This window comes from Rhineura floridana, chromosome 1 (assembly GCF_030035675.1).
Source record: "Rhineura floridana isolate rRhiFlo1 chromosome 1, rRhiFlo1.hap2, whole genome shotgun sequence".
NCBI classification, from domain to species: Eukaryota; Metazoa; Chordata; class Lepidosauria; order Squamata; family Rhineuridae; genus Rhineura; species Rhineura floridana.
The window spans coordinates 302,159,270-302,181,811 of record NC_084480.1 but is presented as its reverse complement, the minus strand read 5'-3'; the positions used below and the strand labels follow the sequence as shown (position 1 = coordinate 302,181,811).

Genomic DNA, 22,542 nt, shown 5'->3' with positions numbered 1-22,542 from the left:
TCTGTAAAGGAGAAGGGGGTAGGTGAGTGGAAACTAATTAATTTAGTACCTGGAGTATGGGCAGAAAATAACCCAATTAGTCTGGCAATACGGGCGGTACCAGTCCGGATAATCCTGAAACCTCAAGCCAGGCCAGTACAAGTTAGGCAATACCCGATCCCGATAGAAGCAAAAGAACCTATTCAGAACCATTTAGCCCGTCTTTTGAAATTAGGCGTCTTGATCGAAACTGCCTCCGCCTGGAATGCTCCCTTGTTACCTGTGAAAAAACCTGGGACAGAGTGTGACTATAGACCAGTACAGGACTTGCGGGCAGTCAATGAATCTGTACTCCCAATGACACCGATTGTACCAAACCCTTATACTCTATTGGGAAGAATTCCTGGTAACAGTTCAGTTTATACTGTAGTAGATCTGAAGGATGCCTTCTTCAGTATCCCCCTTGACAAAGATTCTATATCTTTGTTTGCCTTTACTTGGGAGGATGTTCGGACAGGAATCACCTCTCAGCTTTCTTGGACGCGGTTGCCTCAAGGGTTCTGTCATTCTCCCTCTATTTTTAGTCAACAATTGAATAAAGATCTGGAACATTGGCAACAAACCAATGGACCCCTCCTTCTGTATGTGGATGATATCTTGCTCCCATGTCCCGACTTGAATAGTTGTAAGGAACATACCCTATCACTACTGAAGGAATTAGAACAATTAGGTTATAGAGCAAGCCAGAAGAAAGCTCAAATATGTCAAGAGGAAGTGGAATATTTGGGCTTTATAATAAGAAAGGATCAGAGACTTTTAAGCCCAGCGCGCACCGAGGCCATTATGACATTGCCCTTGCCCCGCATGAAAAAGGAATTACGAACAATGCTGGGAATGGCGGGTTACTGCAGAATTTGGATCTTGAATTTTGCCTCAGTAACTAAACCCCTGTATGCTATGTTGCAAGGAAATTTACCGGAGGATGTTCCACTTGCATGGGAACCCATCCAGTTGAAAGCTATAGAAACCCTGAAAGCAGCTCTCAAAAGCCCACCAGCTTTAGGAATACCAGACACAACCAGGCCCTTCAAACTGTTTGTAGATGACCGAAAGGGAGTGGCAGTGGGAATGCTAACCCAAATTTTAGGCTCATGGGACCGACCAATTGCATATTTGAGTAAAAAGTTAGACACAGTTAGTCAAGGATGGCCAAGTTGTCTAAGAAGTATAGCCGCCACTTCTTTACTTCTAACTGAAGCATTGAAACTTACCTTTGGACAGACCATTTATGTCACCGCCTCCCATTCAATCAAGAACCTACTAGAAAAACAGGGTCCCAGATGGATGACAAGTTCCAGGCTTGTTAAATATACTGCTCAGCTCTGTGAAAATCCTAATGTAACTATTCAAGACCGATCTACTTTGAACCCTGCCACCTTAATGCCTGTACCAGAGCAGGAACTTGTGCATGATTGTGAGGAGGTAATGACCAAGGTATATTCCAGTCGCCCAGACTTGAAAGATGAACCACTGAAAAAAGGCCGAATTTTATTCTGTGATGGGAGCAGCTACATAAAGGAAGGCTGCAAGGTAGCAGGATATGCTGTGGTGGAGCAAGGACGGATGGTGAGAAATGGGAAATTGCCTGCTGGAACTTCAGCCCATAAAGCTGAAATTATAGCCCTCACCCAGGCCTTACTAGAAGCAACTGGACAAGAAGTCACTATTTTTACTGACAGCAAGAATGCTTTCTTGACTCTACAAGTTCATGGAGCCCTGTATAAAGAAAGAGGATTCCTAACCTCTGAAGGAAGACCAGTAGCTTATGCTAGTGAAATAAGGGCCCTCTTGGATGCGGTGTGGAAACCGTTAAAGGTGGCAGTGGTTCACTGCAAGGCACACACCAAAAAAGGGGGGCCTGTGCCAGAAGGAAATGCCATAGCAGATCAAGAAGCAAAGAAGGCCGCTATTTCTGGGCCTCCAGTGACTCGAAGTTTTGCCCACCTGTACTATGCAGAGATACCTGTTGGAATGAGCAAACCATATTATTCCCCTGAGGAGGAAAAAGAAGCTCAAGACTACGAGTTCAGGGACATAGATGGATGGAAAATCTTGGAGGATGACCGAGTCTGGATACCTCAAAGCTTAGCCTATGAAGTTCTGTCTAAAATCCATAACCAATGTCACCTGGGAAAAATAAATCTGGAAAGATTAGCTAGAAAAACTCTTTATATTGACCATTTATACAAATGGTGTAAATTAATAACAAAAGAATGTCTTACCTGTGCACAAGCAAATCCCCGTCAAGGACCAGGACTAACACTCGGGACTGTCCTTAAGGGTACACGACCGTTTCAAGTCATACAGATAGACTTCACCCACATGCCCCTAGCATATGGATTCAAAGTGTTGCTGGTGTCAGTTTGTACTTACACCGGATGGATAGAGGCTAGACTGGCAACAGGGGAGACAGCAGCAATAGTTGCTAAATTTTTATTAGAAGAAGTTGTGCCTAGATATGGACTGCCTTTACAAATAAATTCTGATAATGGTCCGGGATTTGCAAATGCTCTAGTAGAACATGTTTCTAATGCCCTAGGCTTAACATGGAAATTACATTGTGCTTGGAGACCGCAAAGTAGTGGAATGGTGGAATGAGCAAATCAGACTTTGAAATTACATTTGACAAAATTGTGCATAGAGACTAAGGAAAAATGGATCCGGCTACTGCCTCTAGCCCTGTTGCATCAAAGATGTACACCTCGAAGTTCTGGTTATACTCCATATGAATTGATGTATGGCAGACCACCACCTTTACCAACAGGAGTAGAAATCTTAGGAGAGCAGGGACAAGTAACTTTTCAGAGGCAACTACAAGCCTTAAATCGAGTTATAAGAGATTTGCAGCAATATACTGATCCCAGCCCATTGCAAATCACCACTAGCATGCATAATTATAATCCAGGGGATAAAGTCTGGGTAAAAACGTGGGAAGACAAATTGCTACAACCTAAATGGAAAGGTCCGTTTGCAGTAATTATGGTCACCCCTACAGCCCTGAAAGTTGAAGGACAGATCCCATGGATCCATTGGACCAGAGTAAAGCCAGCTGCCAGTCCAGAATGGGAAATTGTTGCCATGTTACCAGAGACACTACGGATGAAGATCCGGAAAAGGGCCAATGTGGGCCGAAAGGACGCGACAGGAGAAGCCTCCTTGGGACCGGCAACCAAGTGAGCGAAACTCAAGAGGGTGTTGCATCCCTTACCGACCAGGAGAGAGTAGTGGGACACCACCCGAAGATACAGATTTGCCCAGCTTCAATTAAAATGTCCTGTTGCAAATTATCTTATTTAATTATGTTGGTCCAGTTTGGAGTTATACTAATACTGTTATTGTTTTCCCCCATTGCAAAATCGGTTAGCCCTAGATTACCTGTTATCTAAAGAAGGAGGAATTTGTAAGTTATTAAATTTGACAGAATGTTGTTTAAAAATTGATGAAAATGGGGGGATTGAAAGGAATGATCATTACTATTGCTGTACTGATACTGTTATGTTTGCTATTACCATGCACTATGCCTATAATAATCAATGGATTGAGAAGTATAATTTCCGGTGCAGTAGAGACTCAGGTTGCCCGACAGATGGTGTTACAAGCCAACCGATATCAACCAGTACCCCATGAAGAAGAGAATAATTTGTAAAACAGTGTTATTGTTATGTAATACTTTAATCATTATAATAAGAAGTTAAAGTATTAAAGGGGGGAATGATAAGGTAAATACCCCCTAACATGTTATAACCTCCAAATGTTTTGTCATGAAAATATCACCGCCATCTTGGCACGCATGCATTTGCTGTCTTGCTGTGTCCATGACCTTATAAGGTAATGTTCTTTTGTAACAGTTTATAACTGAAATTATGGGATGCCGAGACACGGCCTGCACAAAGTGTATAAATACTTTCTGTTTCTGTATTTTTGGCGCGCTGTTGGCTGAGCTTGACTCCCTAGCGCCTTGCTGCAGCAATAAATCCTTTGTTGTACCTTTCTCTGGTCTGAATGTGTCTTCGTCAAATTCCCTTAACAGTAGTGCCGCTGTAGCAACGTGCCTTAAATCAGGCCAGGGCCCAGTAGCGGGTCCTGAACCACAAAGTTGCAAACCAATGTCGTAGATGTTTTTTTGGGGGGAAAAAGACTGGAGACAAATTCACTGAATATGGGGCCTGCTATTATCTACAGGCATACCCCGCTTTAACATACACAATGGGACCAAAGCGTGTATGTAAAGTGAAAATGTACTTAAAGTGAAGCAATTATCTATGCATGTACTGCACTGCAATCGCCACTAGATGGCAGTGGCGTCATGCCATTAAGTGTCCGTAATTGCGAAGCACGCGTACGTTAAGCGGGGAATAGTGGCGTACGGAGCATGTACGTTATAGCGAGGCGACATTAAGTGAAGCGACGTTAAGCAGGGTATGCCTGTATTTGCCATGACAGCTAGACACCTCTGAATGTGTGGTGCTAGGGAACTCTTGCTTTCACGCTCTACGTTTCGGCTTCCTGGAGGCATCAGACTGGGAACAGTCACTGAGATCATCTGATGGGGCACTGCTTGTGGTCCTCAACACCCCTGAGGTTTGGTTAGCCTGCCCTGTGGAACTCCCTACCAGGAGAGGTTCAGCAGGAACCATCCGTCCCTTCTTTCAGATGTCTTTTGAAAACTATACTGTCTACAATATTAATTTTCTCTTTTTAATCAAGCTGTATTTATTGATGTTTTATGGACGCTTTTTGCCAATTTTTTTATATGTTGTATAACGCCTTGATATATTTTTATGAAAATGCAGATTATAAATACACAAATAAATCAGATGTCAATCTAGATTTTTAACAACAATTTATATTCTGCTTTTCACCTCATCTGTGTTTCAAAGTAGCTTACAGATAAATAACACACTGTTGGCGTGAAAAATATTAGTGCCTTAGAAGCTATTTTACTGGATCTAAAAAGCTTTCCCTTTCTGACTTCTGTCCTAACAAAAGTGTTTCTCCACAAGAAAGAAAAACTTTCCCAGTGTTGTGCAAATTCTTTCGTAAACGTACTGGCAATTAGGATTCATTGAAGTGGCCTTCCTCCCTCTGGAGCAAAGGCAGAGAATGGAATGTGTGACTTTCAGATACACATTTCAAATGAGTATTTGACCCTGGGAAATAACTAAACATGGTCTTCCACTGTAATGATCACAGAAGGGGTGATAACATTAGGATAAGATCTAACAAGAACAGGAAGACAGAAAGGATGAGACTTCACCTCCTGTTTCTTTTCAACACGTATGTTCCCTATATTATGTCTGTTTACATCCTCGTTTGATGACTCTGTCTTTTGCAATGTTTACTCCTTGCCATGCCATGTTGATCTATAAATTGTTGCTGTTTCCTGAATAAAGTTGTCTTTCTGACCAAGGTTGCACTCTCAGTTGGACTGAGCTTCTTTGGGGCAGTTAGAACCTTTGATCAAAGTTCTATTGTGTTTGGATCATGTTTTCCTTCCTCACTTGATTCAGGGTCCAATTCAGAGCTTGGAAAAGTTACTTTTTTGAACTACATCTCCCATCAGCCCCAGCCAGCAATTGCAGCTCATGTCCTACCTGGGGAAGGTGGCACAGCAAGATAGCCATTGAGATCTCACCCAACAACACAACATACAGAATTTAAAACATGAATTAAAACAGTGGAGAATAAAAGATCAGAACAGCATTCACGGTTCAAAGGCCTCCTGGAATAAAACAGTTTTAACCAAGCATCTGAAACTTAGCAGGGCCAGCCTGAGGGAGTTCCACACAGTTGAGCTCACACTATACTGAAGGCACAACCCCTCACTGACATGAGTCGTGCTTCTGGTCCATGGGGGACTACTAATAGTGCTCCCCCAGAGGATCTCAATGATTGGCTTGGGACATACGGGGTAAGGCAGTCCTTAAAGTATCCTGGGCCTAAGTTATTCAGGGCTTTGTGCACTGGTACAAGAACCTTGAATCAGACGCAGCAGCATATGGAAAGCCAGTGCAGGTCTGATGCTCTTAGGATACCTATAGTCTGAGGTACACTCAAAAACCAGTTTTTATTACCTGATCTGCTATTTGTGCAAAGCAGCCCTATCACAGGGATATACGGGAGCCAACTGGGACTTCCATGATGTACAATTTTTTTTTTTAGAAAGACAGTTAATTTTTGCCAACTTACTCCTCCTTATGAGATGAGACTCTGTTTATCCTTACTGATATTCCCTTGTTTTGCAACACCTTCTTAAATAATTTCACATCCTTTCAAAAATTCCCCAGAATGTAAAGAGGACTGAATCTTACAGATTTGGGGGTGGGGGTGGGGTGGAGGAGCAGAGATGCCACAAGAAATCCTGCCTGGACCAAACTCCTGTCCAGACCAAATGTCAGAGAACAACTGGCACAAGTAAGAACACTCCTTCAAGCACTAATTAAATCACCACAATCCTTGAACACAAAAAGTGCAAACCGTTTCATGTCCTACATATCACTGCTTCTAGGCAGTGTTAATTTCTATGTCAACAGAGACCCAGTTAAATATTGATTGCTAGGAAACTCAGAAGGATTAGAGATGCAATTCTGGTAAAGTATACAAAAACTTCTTTACAAGGTTAGATAAACAAATGACTGCAGCCCCCCCCTTCACATTTTATATCAGGGTTTTTAAAAACTTTCTACATTTATGGAACCAACTCCACATGAAACTGTATTTCCTGAATTCTTGGGCACCAAGGGAGACCCACAACAAAATGTTGCAGCATGGACTGCTCTTGTTTAGGGCTCCAGCAATCCAGCTAAACCCTCATCCAAAATGCTGTCTTCCAAAGGCAGCCAACATGGTGGCCTCCAGATGTTTTGGACTAAAAACGCCATCATCCCTGGATATTAGCCATGCACGCTGGGGATGATGGGAGTTGTAGTTCACAGCATCAGAAGGGACCACGTTGGCTACACCTGCTCTATTCCCCCTCCTTTTGTTTTTCCAGTTTCCCTCCCTCCAAAGCTCAGCCAGCACTCCATAGCCAGTGAGCATGCTCAGTCCTTATTAGGTTATTTTTGGGTTCCCCCTCTTCTTAGGAATTTGTGTTGCTGCCGTTGTTAAAAAAAACTGTTTGGGGTTTCAAGCCTCCCAATACCTCCCCCTTGTGCCATGGTGGTTGCCATTTTTGCAATGAGTTTGCTATTACTATAGTGGAAGTTGTACAGCCAGTTCATTAGAAGCTCTCGCCTCACCAAATGGACCTCATTGCAGTCTTACATGAACTGAGGATGAGCTCCTAAGGGCCTTCTGCAAAGAATGTGATCCTAAACGACTTCTGCAAAGAATGGAAGCCCCACATGAGTGCTCAAGAACTGCACACAGTTGCTGAAGCCCTCCTCAGAGTCCAAGGTAGGGAACCTTTTTGCCTCCAGGGGCAAGATCTTTAACTGGCCCCACTCCATGGACCAACACTGACAGGTGGATAGGGCAACCCACCTGTCAGTCTCATGATGTCGTTATGCTGTCACATGAGTGACCGGTGGGTTGTCCTGCCCACCTGTCAAACTTCCCTTGCACAGGGTTTTTAAGCTTGGGAACCACAGCACAGGGGGCAATGCCAGCTCTGTGCTTTGCAAGCTGCCTATGCCACTCCTTTCCACCTCTGCATGGGGCAGCTTCAAAGAGCAATTCTAGGACTGAGAAATGGTTTCCATCAAACGGAAACTCCTTCCCCCTCCTTGAGCAAGGTGCGCTCCTACCTTGAGCAAGGTGCACCTTGCTCCAGCAAAGGAACAATCAGAAACCCACTTTAAGGCACTCTCAACTGCTCCTTTAAAACCCTGTCCTTACACATCCCTCACCTGACGCTATTGGGCTTGGCTCCCCCAAAATAGTTTGGTGGGCCAAATGTGGAGACCCGGCAGGCCAACTTTGGCTTGTGGGCTAGAGGTTCCCCACCCTTCTCATAGTCAAGTGGGAATGCCTTTTCAATCGTGGCATCAACAAACCATGGAATGGCCTCTCAAGGGACGGTTGCCTGGGACCCTCTTTGCTGGCTTTTAAACAGGCTCTAAAGACTGTTCTATTCCAGCAGACATTTTTTTCCACAAAGCCTGTCGACTGGACATCAGGAAAAACTTCCAAACTGTTAGAGCCATACAACAATTGAACCAATTACCTAGAGAGGTAGTGGACTGTCCGACACTGGAGGCATTCAAGAGGCAGCTGGACAGCCATCTGTCGGGAATGCTTTGATTTGGATTCCTGCATTGAGCAGGGGGTTGGACTCTACTATTCTATGATTCTATGACCATTTGGTGACGTCCATGTGTACAGTCGTCTTTTCAGTTGCTCAAAAAATGTGTTTGCGAGAAACAAATTATTGGCTTCACAGAATTCAATAAGTCTTTCTCCTGCTTCATTTCTGTCTCCTAAGCCCCATTTCCGCACAATTCCTAGTTCTTCTGTTTCCTACTTTTGCATTCTAGTCCCTCATGATTACCAGAACATCTTGTTTTTGTGTGTGATCAAAAAAAGAACATTTAAACTTCCCAGGGCACTTGTTACTGCTCTTTATGGGGCCATTCCTGAACAAAGGAACTTCAAAGGGAAACTCCAGCTTGAAACTGCTGAATTTCCACTTATCAGGAAGTTCAGTTCTATCACCTGCGGCCTGAATCAACATCACAGTTCCACTGCAAGAGTTAATTTATTAGGTTACCAACAACAAAATGTTTAAGTTATCATCAACACTGTGTGGCAAATGGTCACTGAAGCTCTCTTTACATTTAAGCTTTAATGCAGTTAACACAGTCTGCATTTCATTCCTCTCACACCTTAGTGCTGATTTTCTCCCTCTCTCACACCCATATGTATTTTATTGATTTATTATTTTAAAAAATTCTATCCCGCCCTTCTACCCTTCAATAGGGCGCTCGGGGTGGCTCACAATGACATCGTACACAGTACATGACATCATACACAGTAAAAAAAAAAAACACAAAAAACATTAACATAGTTAAAAATACATAAAATACAGTTAACAATTCAAGGGGAATATCCCTCCTTTCTCCAAGAGTTCTGTCCATTTATTTATTGTTTTTTAAATTGTTTTACATTTTTTAAATTGTGTTTTAAATTGTTTTTAAAAGATGTGTTTTAAATTTGTATGTTTGTTTTTGATGGTTTTAGTTGCTGTAAACCTCCCAGAGAGCTTCGGGTATGGGGCGGTATACAAATGCAATAAACAAATAAAACAAACAAACAAGTAAATAAGTGGTATTACACACACCTTCCCACCTATGCTAACATTACATGCATCTGGTGAAGTGGACTGTGGCCTATGCAAGCTTAGCCCCCCAAATACATTTATTGTGATTTTTTATTCATTTAAGAATCACCTTTCACAAGATAATCTACAATCATACAACAAAAACAAAAAGCGCTCAAGATCTGCAGTTTCTTAGACTGCAGTCCTAGACATGCCTACCCAAGAGTAAGTCCTGCAAACTCAGTAAAGTTTGCTAGTGAATAGATATGTATAGGAATGCACTGTAAGGGTAGTATTCAATGCTAGTCCTACACATAGTAAACCCATTAAAATTCATAGACATGATTAACTTAGGTTAATTAATTTCAGCAAGTCTACTCTGAGTAAGACTTAGTTAAGTACAACCCTACGTCCTTAAGAGGCCTCAAGACTCTTTGTTGTAGGTTTATTTGTAAGCCATCTTGAGTTTGATTTTAAACACAGAAAAGTGGGGCATAAATGTCAAACCAAATACATTTATGAAAAAACACATTTGGACAAATACATTCATGCTGTTTCCTCATTTCATCCCTTTAGCTCAGAGGCACACAAGCTGTGACCCTCCAAATGTTGTTGGACTCCAACTCCGTGCAGTCCCAGACAGCATGGCCAATGGTCAGGCATGATGGGAGCTGTAGTCCAACCACATCTGGAGGGCCACAGATTCACCAAACCGCTTTATCTACATGCAGTGGACTCTGGTCTGTTAGGGCAAATGGGGCACTGCCCCACCAACCTCAGCCTGCCCTATGCCGGTCCCCACCTGCCTGCCTCCTTACTTAAAACCAGTGCAATGGGATGGTCCTGCTGTCAGCTTCCTCCTCCTTAGTCTCAGTGTTGTCCTTTGTAGAACTCAACAGGGAGAACTAGAACAAATTGGCTCTGCCTGCCATTGGCTCTGGCTCCACCTACTGTTCGCCTCCCTGCCTTCCGCCCTACCGCTCCCAATGGGCACCAGGCACCACTGGCTACCTCCAATGACATGAAGAAAGGGCAGGCGGAAGCAAAGCATGATGACACCTTATTATATATAGATGCTTCTTTGCTTATTTCTAATGAGTATTTTTTTTTCAGTGTTTTGGTGCGAGAAAAGTTTCTTGAAGCAGTTTAAGCAAAGCTCGTTTTGTTTTTCAAAAGAAAATTAAAAACAAAATAATTACTTGAACAGATACTTAGTAAACGTTTATCATAACCAATTTCTGATTTTACACAGCTGTTGGCAGAAATTAAAATGGGAAAGATAGTTTATTCTCTACTGATTCTTTTTTTTTTTTACATAGAATTATAGGAGAGTGGGATGTTGGAAAGCTATTTATGGTTAGGAGGTGGAAAATTCCAGGATGTGATAGCAGTTTCTAAAAGTACTCAAACAACCTCATTCTATGAAATGCAGTTGTTGAAAACTGCTTCAGTCTTGCTGGGGCTTAAAACAAGCCAAAACATAGATGGCGTCCCCTTTTCCTCCATAACTATGGATTGTTTAAAAGGGCAAGAGCATGTGGTGGCTTATGACCCCCCACCCTCACTCCAGTTCAGCTTTGACTTACATGCTTCATGAAACTTAGTTCGTCTGTTCCCTTAAAAAATTTTTTTTATTCTTATTGCCAGAGCAACCATAACTAGGTGCACTGTATTCAAAAAAGGCTGAATCATAGGAAATTGGGAACATATGACCATACAAGAACATCTGAGGGCAACTAGACAAGATGCTGATGACTGGACTTCACATTTCTCTAAAAAGCAGCTCTGTGTTAACGTATGGGGAGTGCTCCTGGTTGGGACCACAGCACGAGCAGGATGGGAGTTATAACCCTTTCCCTCCTGTTATTTTCCCAGTGAAAATTGCCCCCTTCCCCAGCTTTTATTTTTTCCGGTCAGGGAAAATGTACCTGTACATTTCCTTAATTGAGTAAATGTCAACTTCAGAGGGGGTGATCAATTTAATTGAGAAATCACAAGGGTTGGGTTAACTATCCCAGTCGTGATCTGATTCAGGGACCATTCAGGGACCATTCTTGCACTCGGGTCCTGCTTGCGGGCTTCCCCCAGGCACCTGGTTGGCCACTGTAAGAACAGGATGCTGGACTAGATGGGCCACTGGCCTGATCCAGCAGGCTCTTCTTATGTTCTTATGTTCTTATTACAACTATTTTTTTAGGAGTTGTACGACGCACACAATAGTAACATGGAACGTGAGAAGCATAAACCATGGAAAGTTAGAAATTGTCAAGCAAGAAATGGAACGTATCAACATCACAATACTTGGTGTGAGTGAATTAAAATGGACAGGAATGGGACATTTTCAATCAGGCAACTACAAAATATTTTATGCAGGAAATGAGAAATTAAGAAGAAATGGGGTTGGTTTAATAGTGAGAAGTGATGTAGCCAAAGCAATTAGGAGCCACAACGCAAGGTCTCAGTGAGTGATATCAATGAGAGTAAACAGGAAACCTATTAACATAACCATCATCCAAGTCTATGCTCCAACAGCAAATGCAGAAGAGGAATTGAAGAGATTTTACGCAGAAGTACAGGAAGAAATTGATTACACACCAAAACAATATGTGCTGATTATCATGGGGAACTGGAATGCAAAAGGAGGGAACAGAGAAGAACTGGGAAATGGGGCTTAGGAGACAGAAATGAAGCAGGAGACTTATTGAATTCTGTGGCCAATAATTTGTTTCTTCCAAACACATTTTTTGAGCAACCAAAAAGACAACTGTACACGTGGACATCACCAATTGGTCAATACAGTAATCAAATTGATTATATAATTGGTAGCAGAAGATGGAGAAGTTCTATACGTTCTGCGAAAACAAGACCAGGAGCAGACTGCTGTACAGATCATGAACTGGTCGTATCAAAAATCAGAGTAAAGCTAAAGAACAACAACAAAGCAATCATGGATGAAACGGATTACTTGGATCCATACCAATCGGGTTTCAGGACTGGGCACGGAACTGAAACAGCATTGGTCGCTCTGGTAGATGATATGAGGAGGGCATTAGATAGGGGAGAATTCACCTTTCTTGTCCTCCTCGATCTCTCAGCGGCTTTTGATACTGTCGACCACAGTATCCTTTTACAGCGCCTGGAGGGATTGGGAATTGGAGGCACTGTATTACAGTGGTTCCGTTCCTTTCTCTCCGATAGGTACCAACAGGTAGCATTGGGGGAGGAGGTTTCAGACCCTTGGCCTCTCAATTGTGGTGTGCCACAGGGCTCTATCCTCTCTCCCATGCTATTTAACATTTATATGAAGCCGCTGGGGACAATCATTAGGAGATTTGGGCTGCAGTGTCACCAATATGCGGATGACACTCAGCTCTATCTCTCGTTTAAATCTTCACCAGAGTTGGCTGTGGAGACCTTGTCCAAGTGCCTGGAATCCGTGAGTGGATGGATGGGAAGGAACAAGCTGAAGTTGAACCCCGATAAGACCGAGGTGCTACTCGTGGGAGACAAGAGAAGGTTGGGAGATGTTGACCTGAAGTTCAATGGGGTGAGTCTACACCTGAAGGACCAGGTCCGCAGCCTTGGGGTTGTGCTTGATTCCAGGCTGTCCATGGAGGCTCAGATTTCGGCAGTGAGCCGGGCAGCCTGGTATCAACTACACCTCATACGAAGGCTGCAACCCTACCTTCCTGTTCATCAGCTCCCACTGGTTGTACACGCCCTGGTCACCTCTCGATTGGATTACTGTAATGCGCTCTACGTGGGGTTACCCTTGAAAACGGTCCGGAAACTACAACTTATACAAAACGCGGCGGCTCGACTACTTACGAACAGTCGCCGCCGGGATCACATCACACCAGTGTTGTTCGATCTACACTGGCTTCCAGTTGTCTTCCGGGCCCAATTCAAGGTGTTGGTATTAACCTTTAAATCCCTATACGGTCTCGGCCCAGTTTATCTAAAGGAGCGTCTTCAACGCCACCAATTATGCCGCCCGACAAGATCAGCCACACAGGGCCTTCTCTCAATCCCGCCAACAGAAACAGCTAGATTGGCGGGAACTAGAGAGAGGGCATTCTCAGTGGCGGCCCCCACCCTTTGGAACTCCCTCCCACAAGATCTACGGCACGCCTCTTCCCTAAATGTATTTCGTAAAGCCTTAAAGACCTGGCTCTTTCAACAGGCCTTTGGGATTTCCAGGGAGGGTTAACTTTTATGACTGAAATGCCTCTTACTAATATTGTTGTTGCTGCTGTATTGTTTATATATTGTATTAATGTATTTTATCACATTGTGTTTTAACTGTTTACATGTACATCGCCTAGAGTGGCCATCGGCCAGATAGGCGACACATAAATTAAATTTTATTATTTATTATTATTATTATTATAATGCTGAAATATAATTTAAATAACATCCCAGAAGATTATAAAGATCAAATGAGGAACAGATCTGAGGCTTTAAACTTAGTTTACAGAGAACCAGAAGAACTATGGAGTGAAGTCAGAGACATTATCAGGGAAGAATGCAAAAACACAATACCTCTAGTTAAAAAGATAGAAAGACCTCAATGGATGACTGAAGAAATTCTTAAAATGGTTAGAGAGAAGGAAAGCAAAAGCAAAAGGAGATAGGAACACAGTCAGAACCCTAAATGCAACAATACAGCGACTAGTATGCAGGGACAAAGAACTATTACAATAGTTACTGTACAGAAATAGAAGAAGACAACAAAAAGGGAATAACAAGAGTCCTATTCCAAAAGATTAGCGAAAGGGAAATTTAAACCAAGAGTAGGTATGCTGAATAATCAACAGGGGAACACAATGACTGACCAAGATGAAATAAAAGGAAGATGGAAGCAATACACTGAAGAACTCTATAAAAGAGAAGCCAGGATGACAGATTCATTCATGGAGGAACCGTATGATGAAGAACCAGAAATTTTAGAATGTGAAGTGAAAGCTGCTCTTAAAACACTTGGAAGAAACAAATCACCAGGAACAGATGGCATACCAATAGAGTTGCTACAAGTTACTGAGACAGAATCTGTCCAAATTTTGACAAAATATTGTCAATCAATATGGAAAACTGAACAATGGCCCACAGACTGGAAGCGTTCAATATACATCCCAATTCCAGGGGATTCCAGGGAATGCAGTAATTATCAAACTACTGCCTTAATATCCCATGCAAGTAAAGTAATGCTCAAGATTCTACAACAAAGGCTCTACCATATATGGAGTGAGAAATGCCAGACATCCAAGCTGGATTTAGAAAGGGAAGAGGCATCAGAGATCATATTGCAAACATACGTTGGATAATCGAACAGACCAAGGAATTTCAGAAGGAAATCACCCTGTGCTTTACAGATTACACAGCAAAGCCTTTGACAGTGTAGATCATGGAAAACTATGGAATGCTTTAAAAGAAATGGGGGTGCCACAGCATCTGATTGTCCTGATGCACAACCTATACTCTGGACAAGATGTTACTGTAAGGACAGAATATGGAGAAACCCATTGGTTCCCCATCGGAAAGGATGTGAGACAGGGGTGTATTTTATCACCCTATTTGTTTAATCTATACACAGAACGTATCATACGGAAAGTGGGATTGGACCAAGATGAAGGAGGTGTGAAAATTGGAGGGAGAGATATAATTAAGACATGCAGACAATACCATACTACTAGCAGAAACCAGTAATGATTTGAAACGTATGCTGATGAAAGTTAAAGAGGAAAGCACAAAAGCAGGACTACCGCTGAACATCAAAAAGACTAAGGTAATGACAACAGAAGATTTATGTAGCTTTAAAGTTGACAATGAGGACATTTAACTTGCCAAGGATTATCAATACCTCGGCACAGTCATTAACCAAAATGGAGACAATAGTCAAGAAATGAGAAGAAGGCCAGGACTGGGGAGGGCAGCTGTGAGAACTAGAAAAGGTCCTCAAATGTAAAGATGTATCACTGAACACTAAAGTCAGGATCATTCAGACCATGGTATTCCCGATCTCTATGTATGGATGTGAAAGCTGGACAGTGAAAAAAGCGGGTAAGAGAAAAATCAACTCATTTGAAATGTGATGTTGGAGGAGAGCCATGGATCGCGAAAAAGACAAATAATTGGGTGTTAGAACAGATTAAACCAGAAGTGTCACTAGAAGCTACAATGATGAAACTGAGGTTATCATACTTTGGACACATAATGAGAAGACATGATTCACTAGAAAAGACGATAATGCTGGGAAAAACAGAAGGGAGTAGAAAAAGAGGAAGGCAAACAAGAGATGGATTGATTCCATCAAGGAAGCCACAGACCTGAGCCTACAAGATCTGAACAGGGTGGTTCATGACAGATGCTCTTGGAGGTCACTGATTCATAGGGTCGCCATAAGTCGTAATCGACCTGAAGGCACATAACAACAACAAAAAGAAATAGACAGTGATGGGAGTGATAATGGCTCAATTTTGTTATTTTTATTGGCTTGCCATTGAGCAGCTTTAATGTAAGTTATAAAACCATGTTTTTGTTGTTTATAACCAGAAATATAAAAATGAGAGGAGAAACATGCCAATAGGCCAGTTTGTTTAACATAGTTAAGTTTTCAGATACGTGTTTCTGGCCTTCAGTCTAAAGTGATACCATCCAGGACCAGTTTTGCCCCATGATCTGCTTTTTGAGTAGACTAGCTCTTATTCAGTTAAATTATGAGCTGATTAGGATCTCATTCTAAGCCAGAGTTTCGTATGGCTTGCTGTCCCCCTTCTTCCCACAATGTAGCTGTGATGAGATGCTCAGAAGCTTTTGCTTTCATTTTTGATTAACCACAGCTTGCTATGTCATCTGAACCCAACACATGTCGTTAAATCTGACTACAGTCAGTGGAAAGAAGGCAGCTTCAAACTGGTTTCTGAATGTGGTTTCTTTTCACTAAAGGTAAAGGTGTCCCTGCACTTATAGCGCGAGTCGTTTCCGACTCTTAGGGTGACGTCTTGCGACGTTTACTAGGCAGACCATATATATGGGGTGGGATTGCCAGTTCCTTCCCTGGCCTTTTCTTTACCCCCCAGCATACGCCGGGTACTCATTTTACCGACCATGGATGGATGGAAGGCTGAGTGGACCTCGACCCCTTTTACCGGAGATTCGACTTCCTCCTTCCGTTGGAATCGAACTCCGGCCGTGAGCAGAGCTTCGGCTGCATTACCGTCGCTTACCACTCTGCGCCACAGAGGGTCTAACTGTAGTTAAAATTAACCACAGTATAGAGTTTGGATGGCACAGTAAACTGTATTTAATCTAACAATGCTGTGCTTTTAAAATGTAATGCTAATGCCTTTACAGCCTGGTCCTGGGTAAGTAAGTTCTTGAGTTCACTGGGATTTACTCCTAAATAACAGAGCACGGTTTACTTAATTGGAGGCAAATCCCTTTGAAATTGGTTGGAACTTCTGAGTTAAGCATATGTCATGGGGATTGGACTGCACATTTACTCAGCAGATGAAACTCTCATTAGGCAGCAGGCCCTGTCACAATGTGTGCATACTATCAAGGGCTATAGCATTCTTCTATTGTGTGATATTTGAAGACCCGGTAATCAGAGTTCTGGCCTAGATAGGTTTGCTACTTTTTTATTCCTGCCTGATTAGCAATCCATTGCCGCTTCTGTTGCAGGTTTATTTTACCCAGCCTTGTTTTTCGTGAACCCTTTCTGCAAAAATCACGCTCCAAGAAATCAATTAGCAACATACCACCAAGTGAGTGAGGTAAAATGCAATTTAGGTCAGCTACAGCCAGTAGGGAATAGAGATGATGGCATTCTGTGAACACATGGAAGTTACTTTATACTGAGTCAGATCATTGGTCTGTCTAGTTCAGTGCTGTCTGCTCTGACTGACAGTGACTCTCCTGGGTTTCAGAGGGAGGATCTTTCCTAGCACCTGTCACCCAAGATCACTTTAATTGAAAGTGCCAGGGATTTAATCTGGGAACTTCTACATGGCAAAGCATGTCCTCTGCCACTAGCTAACGCTTAAGGAGTGCTGGACAAATTGCTGTTCAGTTTTTAATGCAGGCTTTTAAATATCCATGTACATGGTAATCTATGGTCAGCATGAATTCCCTCCAGGTGACTAGACAAGGACGCTTTACAAAAGTCTGCTTTCCCCCCTATTCAGTTGCAAATAACTAGCTTTGGTATGTATGAGCAGATGCAATGGTCAAAATATTTGTGGATTAGTCACTTTTGTAGATTGATTAGCCGATAAATGGGTGTTGGGCTGAAGTCTGGGTGGGCTTGACTTGCTTTGGCAAGGTGAAAATAGCCTCAGATTTCTCCTTGGGGAGAGAATTCATCCAGGGCCCAGTTTAACCCCCCCCCCCAGTTAAAGGAAAGCGGGAATGAATGCTTATTCTAGAGTCAAAGTAGCCTCTTGAAATGGGCAGAGTTGGTCATGGCAGATCATAGTCATGCCATAGTCATGCATAAAAAAGGAGGGGGAAGAGGAAAGAGAGAGACAAATATTAGTGGCTCCCTGAAAACCAAGACATATGTAGGGTGCAGTTTTCCCAGTGGCATGCCTCTGAGAAGGGTGACAATCCTTTCAGATGTAGGGCAGTTGGAGGGTAATTGCTGTTTTTGGGGTGCAGTTTAACTTAGTGGTAGAGCACATGCTTTGTATGCAGAAGAGCCTGGTTCAATCAACAACATCCCCAGTTACAAGATCTTGGAAAGCAAGACATCTGCCTGAAATCCCAAAGAGGTGACACCAGTCAAAGTAGGCAGTGAGGATAGCCTGGACAGACTGATGGTCTGACTTAAGGCAGTTTCATTCTTCATACATTTTTACAAGAGGGCTGTTTTGAGGAGAGGATGAAGTGTGGCCCAGGATTCTCCCCCACCCCTCCTCAAGCAAGCCTCACTGCTGTATCTGCTATTCCCATCAAGTACCTTATGTGCATCTAGGTTGGCACCAGGATGGAGGGGTAGCTGGTATTCCTCAAGGGGGCAGTTTTGTCCCTGGAGCCCCCAGGTTGCTGTTCCTCCTCTTCTACAGCTCTGCAAAGATATGTCTCTTTCCCTTTACAAGTAGCTCCAACCCAAAATGCAAATCTCATTTTAAAGGGAAACATGAGCCAGTGTGGTATAGTAGTTAAGGTGTTGGGCTATGATCTGGGAGACCAGGGATCAAATCCCCCCAAAGCCATGAAGCTCACTGGGTGACCTTGGGCCAGTCACTGCCTCTCAGCCTCAGAGGAAGGCAATGGTAAACCCCCTCTGAGTACCACTTACCATGAAAACCCTATTCATAGGGTTGCCATAAGTCGGGATCGACTTGAAGGCAGTCCATTTCCATTTTGTCAGTTCTTAAGGAGATTCCTGGATGGCATTTAAATTCTCTCGGTGCTGTAGCATTGTCAAAAATATGCAAGCACATCTCTTTAAGTGAAAGGAGCGGTAGCTTGCAAAAGCACTGGAGAGCTAGTTTGTTACTTCTTTGTTTTTCATGGTGAGTTAATTAGATTGCTTCATTTTCCTAAAACCGCTCTCTGTTTTCCTCCCCAGTCTCAAAGAAAACTGCCAGCTTCATTTTTCGATTAATTTTATTTGGAAGTTGATACTGCTTTCAATAGCAGTAGTGTCCTTGATAAATCTTATCCCATCATAATTGTTGATATCCAAACTACATTTGCTTTATACCAAGAACGGGAAACATCGTTTCTTAGCGTTGGCCATACTGCCTGAGACTGATGGAGGAGCTGGGGTCCAACAACATCTGGAGGGCCTTACCCAAAAGTCACTTTCCAACTGATGCTAAGGCATGCCGTTTTTTCTGTTAAATGCCTATTTTACCTGAAACAAATCTGTGAATATGATTAACATATAAAACGAGGAACTCACAGTGATAACTTCATAAGAGCATTACAGTTTTGGTGACGTTGAGCCCACAGGATGTGGAACCAGCCATGGGTAGAGGATTGCCAGCAAGGAAGGGGTTTATAGTTAAGTGGCAGAGCATGCAGAAGGTCTCAGCTTGCGTCTCTGGCATCTCCAACTGAAGTGATCCCATGGGTTTTTATCTTCCTCCTATTGATCACTTTTATGCTGTCTCCTTGGTGTTGTTTTAGAGTAGGGATAGCCAACATGGTGCCCTCCAGATGTTGTTGGACTACAGTTCCCATCATCCCCAACCCTAAGCCATGGTAGCTGGGGCTGATGGGAGCTGTAGTCTAACAATATCTGGAGGGCCTTATGTTGGCTACCCTTGTTTTAGTGGGTTTTGTGGTCCTGGTTTTTGTTCTTATTTGTATTGATTGTATCATTGTTATTTTCTATTGTGTATTTTGTGCCTTTAATTCATAAGAACATTTGCAGGGGAGGCTTTGGGCTGAAAGTGGGGGTAGATTTTTAAAAACAAATAAATGTGTTCTCCCTGTAAGACTAGAAGGACTTGAGATAAGACAACTTCAAATGTTTGTAGCAGAGAGCTGGTTTCCCAGCAGTCAAGAATCACAGGCATATAATTTTTTACACTAGGTCAAAGTATTTACCCTTCTATTCCAGGAACTTTCCTATAGCCTATACATGATATTTTTTTTAACTAGAAATTGAACCTTGAACATGGGTGTCCATGGGAGAAAAGTGTTTTACTTTTTCCCCCACCCCTGGAAAAATTCCTGTGGACACCCATGACTTTCAGCCTTCTGCATATAGAGCATGTGCTCTTGCCACTCAGCTATCCCCCCCAAAAAAAAATTCCTGGGAGAGCTCTTGGGGTGGGATGGGGGGCAAGAGTTGTTCCTGCAAAAGTTCAGAGCATCTCTTTTTTTGAAAATTGGAGAAAATAAAATACTTTTTAGGAAAAAATGTATAAAGTATAATAAAACGTCTCCTTTGTTTGGACTTGTGAAGTTCCTAGTTCTCAGTGAGGTAGTTAACTTGTGTCTGAGCTGTGAGATTGCAACTACGGGCTCACAGGATTGTTCTTTCATACAAAACATTTTCTCCACATAGACAATGAGGTGTCAATGAGAAGTGTGACAACCTAACCTCATTGTGTTTGGGGCGCTTTTTTTTATGGATGAGGTTGTCACACAGAGGAGGGCCGGGATCTCTTCTCGATCATCCCAGAGTGCAGGACACGGAATAATGGGCTCAAGTTGCAGAAAGCCAGATTGACTGAACATCAGGAAAAAAGGTCCTAACTGTTAGAGCCATACAACAATGGAACCAATTACCTAGAGAGGTAGTGGGCTCTCCGACACTGGAGGCATTCAAGAGACAGCTGAACAGCCATGTGTCGGGAATGCTTTGATTTGGATTCCTGCATTGAGCAGGGGGTTGGAATTGATGGCCTTATAGGCCCCTTCCAACTCTACTATTCTATGATTTAGCACTGTGTGTGGCACAGTCCTAAATGGTACAGCCCACGTACAGGTTGGCCACCTCTGAGAATTTAATCGCTCTCACTGAGATAACCAGAGTGAGTGTATAAAACAGAGCCACTTAATAGTCAGCTTGGTAGAAATGCTGATCCTGTTGATGGTGTCTGAAAATTAATTTCATGTTCTCGAAAGTTTCCTGTTCCCTTTCTAATGCAATAGAGCTAAACCGTCAAAATTAAAGTAGAAGGTGGCATCTCAGCAGCTTTTAATAACAACTCTTAAAGGCACATAACAACAAATAACAAAAAGAAAGTGATCATGGATCTCCACTGTCTGGTCTAGCTTGTTCCCAAGTTGAACCACTGGTTCATCTTGCTCAGTTCTGTCTACTCTGACAGGCAGTGGATCTCCAAGGACTCAGGCAGAGGACTTTCTCAGCACTGTAGTTGGGATTCTTCTAACATGAGGTGCTAGAAATTGAATTTGGAGTTGCAAAGCATGCACTCTGCTGATATATGGGCCCTAATACATACCCACTGACAGGTTTGGAAATTTCTACCATAGGTCTGCAGAACCTGTGCTCCATCAAGCCCAACACATAAGAACATAAGGAGAGCTGTGTTGGATCAGACCAAAGGCCCATCTAGTCCACCACCCTGTTCTCTGAGTGGCCAACAAGATGACCGTGAGAACCCCACAAGCAGGGCCCCTAAGCAGAGCAGCACTCTCTCCTCCTATGATTCCCAGCAACTGGTATTCCAAGGCATATGTCCTCTGACAGTGGAGACCAGAGCTTGGAAGTAACTAGTTACAAGTAACGAATTACTTGTAATTCATTACTTTTTTGAGCAACGAGTGGGTAATTCCAAGAGTTGAATAACTTCCGCCCAGTCTCTAATTTACCATTCTTTGGCAAGGTGATTGAGCGAGTGGTGGCCAAACAGTTACAGACACACTTGGATGAAGCAGATTATCTCGATCCATTCCAATCGGGCTTCAGGACTGGAGATGGAACTGAAACAGCCTTGGTCACCCTGGTGATGATATGAGGAGGGCGTTGGATAGGGGAGAATATACATTCCTCGTCCTCCTGGATCTCTCAGCGGCTTTTGATACCGTCGACCATGGTATCCTTTTGGATCGCCTGGGGGGAATGGGAATAGGGGGCACTGTTTTATGGTGGTTCCGTTCCTATCTCTCAGACAGGCATCAACGGGTAGCATTGGGGGACAAGGTTTCAGACCCTTGGCCTCTCAATTGTGGAGTGCCACAGGGTTCTATCCTCTCCCCCATGCTATTTAACATCTATGTAAAGCCGCTGGGGGCCATCATCAGGAGATTTGGGTTGCAGTGCCACCAATATGCGGATGACACTCAGCTCTATCTCTCGTTTAAGTCCTCACCAGAGTTGGCTGTGGATACCATTTCCAAGTGCCTGAGGTCCGTAAGTGAATGGATGGGAGGAAATAGGCTGAAACTGAACCCCGACAAGACCGAAGTGCTGCTCGTGGGCGATAAGAAAAGGTTAGGAGATATAGACCTGGTGTTTAATGGGGTAAGTTTCGGCCCAGTTTATCTGAAGGAGCGCCTACAGCATCACCAAGTACGCTGCCTGACGAGATCAGCCACACAAGACCTCCTCTCAGTCCCACCAGTTAAAACAGCTAGACTGGTGCGGACCAGAGAGAGGGCTTTTTCGATTGTGGCTCCCACCCTCTGGAATTCCCTGCCATATGATCTTCGCCATGCCCCCTCCCTGGAAGGTTTCCGCTGAGCCTTAAAGACCTGGCTATTCAGGCAGGCCTACAGGATTTCTGGGGACTAGTTTTATCTTGTTATAGTTGGATGGT

At 43.2% G+C, this 22,542-nt stretch overlaps 1 protein-coding gene across 5 annotated transcripts in view; it reads right to left on the bottom strand.

Moving 5' to 3' along the window:
• ZHX2 (zinc fingers and homeoboxes 2) overlaps nt 1–22,542 on the bottom strand; it is a 98,894-nt gene that overhangs the window by 71,431 nt on the left and 4,921 nt on the right. The window contains exon 1 of one of the 5 annotated variants that reach the window (XM_061605916.1): nt 18,258–18,277. The exons of the other annotated variants lie outside the window; for them this stretch is intronic. The gene's annotated coding sequence lies outside the window, so the exon portion shown is untranslated. Of the gene's footprint in view, nt 1–18,257; nt 18,278–22,542 lie in introns of those variants that run through there. 5 annotated transcript variants of the gene reach the window in all.